The sequence below is a fragment of the Saimiri boliviensis genome, chromosome 10 (genome assembly GCF_048565385.1).
Source record: "Saimiri boliviensis isolate mSaiBol1 chromosome 10, mSaiBol1.pri, whole genome shotgun sequence".
NCBI classification, from domain to species: domain Eukaryota; kingdom Metazoa; phylum Chordata; class Mammalia; order Primates; family Cebidae; genus Saimiri; species Saimiri boliviensis.
The window spans coordinates 103,890,970-103,897,985 of record NC_133458.1 but is presented as its reverse complement, the minus strand read 5'-3'; the positions used below and the strand labels follow the sequence as shown (position 1 = coordinate 103,897,985).

The following is a 7,016-nucleotide window of genomic DNA, read 5'->3' as shown; positions in this document are numbered from 1 at the left end:
ACACTAAACACAAGTAATGGATCCTTATGTTACCCAGATTTCTGTCCAACTTTGCTATAAGTCAGGGGTTCCCACGAACCGCTTCTTATGTTCAATATTTTGCTAGAATGGCTCACAAAGCAATGAGTTCACAGGAACGGAAATCTCCCTTCTCCTAGCAGAAGGATCTGTCCTCTGACTTACTTTGTATAGGAGATCAGAAGAGGTTTGTAGAGAGGGGTGGTGGTTTGATTTACCTAGGGATCTTCTGGGTGTCTAGGATCACAGCCTGGGCCAAGCATGGGGCTACCATTATTCATGGGCCATCCTGTTCCTCTGGCATAGGAACTAAGTAAACCTATCACTCAAGATTCTTTCTCCTCACCAAATCTGCTGCTGGTTCATTTCCCAAGGACTCCTGAGTACTACAAACCCCATTAAAACACTGTGGTTTTATTGGTCTGTGGTTACAGGAACTACCCACTCACCTAAGGACTATTGATTGAGCACCGCAAGTTACCGATTTCAGCATCGGGGAGCAAAAGACAAAAATCCCTGTCCTGTGGCACTTACATTCTAATGGACAAGACAGAGAAACAACAATATGTATAAAAGTCATTCATTCATGTAATGCTATAAAAAGATAAGCGATGCAGGGAAACTTTAGAGGGATGTATTGAACCCGTGGGAGGAACAGTGGAAATGTAAATCATTTAAATAGGGTTCCTAGGACAGAACGTGTCCAGAAGATGGTTAGAACCATTTGACGTTTCAAAGCCCTGAAAATCAAAAGTACCCTACCTGGATCGTCAGGTGGGATAATCCTCACCTGTTCCTCCTTTGGAGGACAGATAAAACATGATGATTGGAGATGCATGAAACGTGATTAAGGTCTCTGCATAATCAGGACTTGCAACACCCTGATTGCTCCTATCTGATTTCTCCTGACAATCATCTTCCCCCCATTAAATAAAAATATAAAAAAATAAAAAATAAAGTACCCTACCTGACTTCCATAGATTCTGGAAGGATAACAAGGGGCAAGGCATTTCCAACTCCTCTGACAACTTGAAATCCCAAATATGTTTAAGCTCCTGTCTCAGTTTGTTTTGTATGGACATTAGTGCCAGGTAAATAAAACATCTTCATGGTTTCTGTTCTTAGGATGTCATTTGAGACAGTCTAAAGTGAAATCAATTCCCTAGAAATATTGTTTTCTGGTCAAACTAACCAGCCCCTTTATTTCCTATCTTTTGACAACTTTTAGTTGCCATTCGTAAGAGGTTTGTGCAAACTGCAATTTCATCCAGCACGTAATACCAGAAGCACATGGGTCCGCCATGGACTGAGAAGGCTTCGCGAAATAAGGTCTCTGGATATGGAAATAAATTTTGGTGAATGGAAAATCGCTTATCAGAAAATCTAATGCACATTTTCCCCCATCAGCTAAATTGTTCCAGAACTTTACAAAAAACAAAATGGTATCAGCTTTTAAAAGGCATCTCTAATACATTCCTTTATTGCAGACAGCTTTCTGAATCACATTAAAACCACAAGATTGGAGTTGCCACAAGTTGCATTTTATCAGCACAAATGAGGGTGTTATTTTTTTCTTTTGCCATACAAATTAGAGCGATTATTTAAATTCAAGCTGTGATAGTTCTGGGGAGAATGATTGCACATCTATTACTCAAAAAAAGAAGGAAAAAAAGAAAAAAGAAAAGCTCACAGTAGGAATCTGCAATGCAGTGTTTAGTTTTGTTTGTGTTTGTTTTTTTTTTAAACCCAGCTACTTAGCAGTAATTTATTGGCCTATTACATCCACACTTTGCTGCATTCAGAAAGTCTATACTTGTCATGTTTACAACTAAACATACTCATAATCCTTTCTCTGTACTGAAACTTTAACAAAGCCATAAACCAAAGTAAACATCAATTAAAAGATGCTGATTGTAAATTTAGAGGACATAAAATAAAATATTCTTAAAAACCCTCTTTTCTAAAGTTTCATACTGTCCAATATACATGTAATAAATCCTTCAGTTAGTGCTAATGCATATTACATAATAGCTTCTTGTTCTGTGCTAAGGAATATTCAAAAGAAATGGACACAGAACTACCAGTAAAATTGCTTTTCCTCACCAAACTCCCTCCAATGGTTTTCAACACAAAATCAGATTAATGAGAAGTTCAGGAAGACCTGTAGCCGGACACTGAAATATCTGAGTGTAGGACAGAATTTATAGAATGAAATTCTTCCTCATGTTTTTATGTACAAAGGAATTTTTTTTATAACCTCAAAAATGAGACACCATTTTGCCTGAAATCTTGAAATCTGTTTTCTTCACATTAATTTTTTTTAAAAATCAAATTAGAAATAAAAATTATACCCATTAGAAGTCCATTTATTCTCTTTCTTCTGATCCTGTTACAAAATTGAGGCACCAGCAGATGGAGGAATTTGTGAAAAGCCAGGGAAGTTGGGCTGGGTCAGTGACAAACAGCAGCCCCAAGGGTCGAAAGTCAGCTCTTCTCCTGCTGATGTTAAGAGTGGAGAGCATAATATTGGCGCAATGGCAGTGAATGCAGGCAGCACTAGAAAGTAATTCTTGATTCTTTACAAAACAGCTTTTGGGGGGTACTGCTAAAGATTCATTTAAGAAGTAGACTCCCATGTCTAGGGAAGAAAAAAAAAAGACAAATAGGATTGATTGCTAGTAAAACTAACAGAATTTGTATATAAATGTCATTTAGAAATCACTGACCTATGCAGTCTATCTATTTCTTCTTTGTGTGGCTGATACTAGTTGGAACCAATTGCTTATATTAGGTTTGTGCAAAAAGCATGATTACTTTTGCACCAATCTAATAACTTAGTGGTTAAAGAATCAATATTAATGGTGACCAGCAGTGATTAGACAGAGAATATACTACTAATCAACATATCTTAAAATAACTTCTCTTGGAATTAATGAAAATTTTATGAACCCCAGTGTGGTTCTGTTAAAGTACAGAATCATTTTTCTAGGGGTTTGTGGTTTTCACTTACAGTTTTTAAAACCACACTGCATCCCAGCAATACTTGATCATGCTGCCATGTGAAAGAATTCCTTCAACCTGCTAGAAATATAAATCAAGTTTTGGCATTAAAACCATCTCAAATATATGAGATACTCTCATATTTGAGAAGAATTTTGGAGGAATAAAGGCTAGATATTTTACTTCTCCCTCTTCCATTTCAGTTTGCTGACTTTGGGTATATTCATGCATTTTCAGAAAAAATAGACTGAATCTTAAGAACAAAGCACTCTTAGTGGTATTTTCAAAGAGAAAAAAGATACGTCAAAACTATTAAACATATACATTATTGAGATCCTTCATATCATAAACTAAGCTTAGCTATCTTTAAAAATATAATGTATTTGAATTCAGACCTTTCTATTTGTGTATCAAAACACGTCTCAACTCATTGGAAAAGTAGTAAACATATACATTATGCCACCTAAGGCATAACTACTTGAAGGTGCCCTTCAATCAGATGCCATAAATTACATCTGGAAGATGAAGAAAATTGCAATATGAATATACATAAATCATTAAAAGTACAATCTGTCTTTTCAAGCTATGTATGAAATGGAATGAGATAAACTTTAGGGCCATATTTCAATATTGAAAGGAAACCCAGAATAATTTTTGCTGGATGGAGAATAGTGATGTGCTATTATGATAAAAATTTACTCCAAACTGCCGTTAATGTCTAGTATAGAGAAAATATAGCAATTATTATTATTATATTAAATAAGAGAAATAAAAATGGCCGAGTGTGTGGTAGAAAAAGAGTGGATCAAATAAAAGGCACCATGTCTTAATTATAAGACAAATTAAGCAATGAAACAGTTGGCACAGAAATTTGCTTTCATCACTATCAAAGTTGGCTTCAGATCCGGTGAGAAATTCTTTTAGAAAGCTTTTGTAAAGGACATTGTTTACAAATTTGCCAAGTTCATGTAAGAGATAACCTTTGAGATTTCTTTGTAGCACAACAAAAGATATCATAATCTAGTTAAAAATAACTTGATATTAAAATTAACTAATCTCAACGTTTTTTCAACTTAGTTCCAAATTTTTAACATAGCTATAGAAAGCAAGAGTTCAATGAGGAAAATGCACCATTAGAAGTAATACTTTTGGCACAGGGAAAACAAGGTTCACATGTAAGGTTTTACAACATGAAGCAGAAAAGTCTATAACCTAGAGCCAATTATTGAATGACACAATTGCCTATGCAAGGGGAAATGATAGATGTGTTCATTTCAATCCATTACTGAAATAAAGGATTTTTCATATGTAGACTATATGCATGTATATACATGTATATGTGTGGAGAAAAATGTATTTATTAATTATGTAAATATAGAGAAGAAAATAATTACTCCTGGAGAATAAAAAATGACTTAAAAATATTTTAAATCTCTACGAGCTGGGTTATTCCCTGTGAATCTTTCAAAGACATTTTTGCCTCTATTTCAATTTTCCTCTGTCATTTCAATTTATAATTATAAAAAGAGAACATTGCTTAGTGGTTAGGATAATGGGATATCATGATGAAATTATTAACAGAGGAATCTGAGACCTTGAGATGAAAAGAAATGTAAAGTACTATCTTTTAGTAATAAATGTCAAAACTTAGAATGTGCCCACAGCAACTTTAAGTTTCAGTGACAGGGGACACACAAAAAAGAACGTATTATCTGCATTTTTTGTAATGCTTCCAGATGCCAGGTCCTCTGCTAATTGCTGCAAATAACAGGCAAGATAGACACTGTGCCTGTTTTTAACAAATGGAGGAGGCAAGCAGGGTAACGAAATTATTGGTAAATAACAACTGGGGTCAGTACCTCAGAGGAAAGATATGGAGAGCAGAAAGAGAATGTAACGGAGTGCCTAATGCGCTCTGAATAATGACGGAATGGAAAGCTTTCCTCAGGAGGCTGAAGTATTAAGGAGGAAACCAAAATAAGGAATGATGTGGAAGATATTCTAGGCAGAGGAAACTGCATGAGCCAAGGCCCCGTTCGGAGAACGACCTTAAAATATTGAAGGAAAAGAAAGAGAGTCCATGTGGTTGGGGCACAAAAGCCACAAAGAAAGTGGAGCCAGATGAGTTTGCAGAGCTAAGCAGGACTTCGATCATGTGAGCTTTTAAGGGTCATTGCATTAAAAGTAATGGCAAAAAGCACGATTAGGTTTGCACCAAACTAATAGGACAAATCCAGGCTCAGTTTAATTACAAGTTGAAATTCAATCGTGTTTTAATCTGAGAGATGAAATATGGTCATAGGAATATTGACCTATATTTCTGATATTCAAACTAATTGTATGATAGGCATATGGATCCTGGACCGTGTTCACTGGAATCGAGGCCCAGGTTAGTGAAGGAGAATGTGGAAAACATGACCTATTAATTCCTAGGGATAAGGGTTTGCAAAGAATAGACTGGATTGGAAGAACATTGATCAAGGAGGAAGTATGGACTGAACTGTGCATAGCTCTCAGCCTGGTAGGAAACTAGGGCACAAATTGAGGTGGGTGGGGGCACTGGGGTATAGAAGGGCAAAACACTGCTACACACACTTAAATATTTTCCTTTCCTTCCTAAAGAATCAGCTGATCGTGTGTTTGCATTTGGTTCCTACCGCTGCTGTGACAAATTGCTGCAGGCTTAGTGGCTTAACACAACAAAAATTTATCTTACAGTTCTTGAAGGTAAGAAGTCTGAAATAGTCCCACTGAGTAAAATCAAGGGAGACATTCCTTCTGGAAGCTTCAGGAGAAAATAGTTATATTTGCCTTTTTCAGCTTCCAGGGGTGCCCACACTCCGTCTCTTGTCCCTGTTCTGCCATCGCTTTAACCTCTGCCTCCATTGTCACATCATCTCCTTCTGTCCCTCCTGGCTCCCTCTTTTACTTACAAAACCTTTGTGAGGACACTGGGCCCAGGATAATTGTCTCATTTCAGGATCCTTACACATGTCTACAAAAATCGTCTTTGTCACGTAATTTTGTCATAAGTTCTGGGGATTGGCTAGTGGACATCTCTGGGGGACCATTACTCTGCCTGCCACAATGACACAGCTAAATTTCTGGGAATCATGGAAAAAAATGTTCTAATTATCCAAACCTCCATTCTCAGAAAATAGTTGATATTAAAAGTACCTTCAGCAATAGTAGAAATTGGGAATATATATGTATGTATATATATATATATATATAGAGAGAGAGAGAGAGAGAGAGAGAGAGAGAATAAAAAGGAAGAGATTGAAGAAGAGCACAAAGGACCAACTCAGATTTTATCTTATAGACAATGTACAGATATCTTCCAAGGGCTCATTAGAAGAGCTCTAGGCAGGATACCCTAAATAGAATCTGAATTAGAAGGGCAGAGTTGGCAAGAAAGGGTTGCCCCTTGGGAAAGAAAGGTACTAGTCCACTTGCAATCCCACTCACTGCTGGTGGTCAGTGGGTAGTCAGGTGTGCTGGGCTGCATAAGGGAACCGTCCCACCAAACTGAATGTCTCTCTCTAATTTTCCATCAACCCACTGCATGGAAATCTTTTTCTGCCATTCGTTTATTCATGGATCTACTCATCCAACAAATATTTCATGAGTACCTCCACACTTATTACAAGTTCCCTGGATACAGCAGTGAATAAACCAAGGTTTCTCCTCTGGTAAAACTTATGTTCTAGATGGGAGAGAAAGACATTAGCAAATGAACAGTTTGTAAGATGGTATTGGGTAGCACTAAGCTCTAAAAGTGAAAGTAATGCTGAATAAGGTAGTAGGAGGGAGAAAAGAAAAAGAAATAAGAGACGTTTGAGCAGGGACATGTGAGCAGAAACCTAAAAGAGAGAAAGGGAGTTACCTCAACGGATTTTGCAGGGGCATGAGGAGAGGAAAACAAGAATCAAAAGCTTCTCCTTGGCATTCTTGGTGGGCACTGAGGAGCCAGTGTATCTGGGGATGAGAACACAAGG

At 37.0% G+C, this 7,016-nt stretch overlaps 1 non-coding gene across 1 annotated transcript; it reads left to right on the top strand.

Annotated features, from left to right (window-relative positions):
• The first annotated feature begins 785 nt into the window (after positions 1–785).
• Positions 786–918, top strand: LOC120360933 (U8 small nucleolar RNA). Its single transcript, XR_005577315.1, has one exon. It is a non-coding gene; the product is annotated as a U8 small nucleolar RNA (small nucleolar RNA).
• Positions 919–7,016: the final 6,098 nt, after the last annotated feature.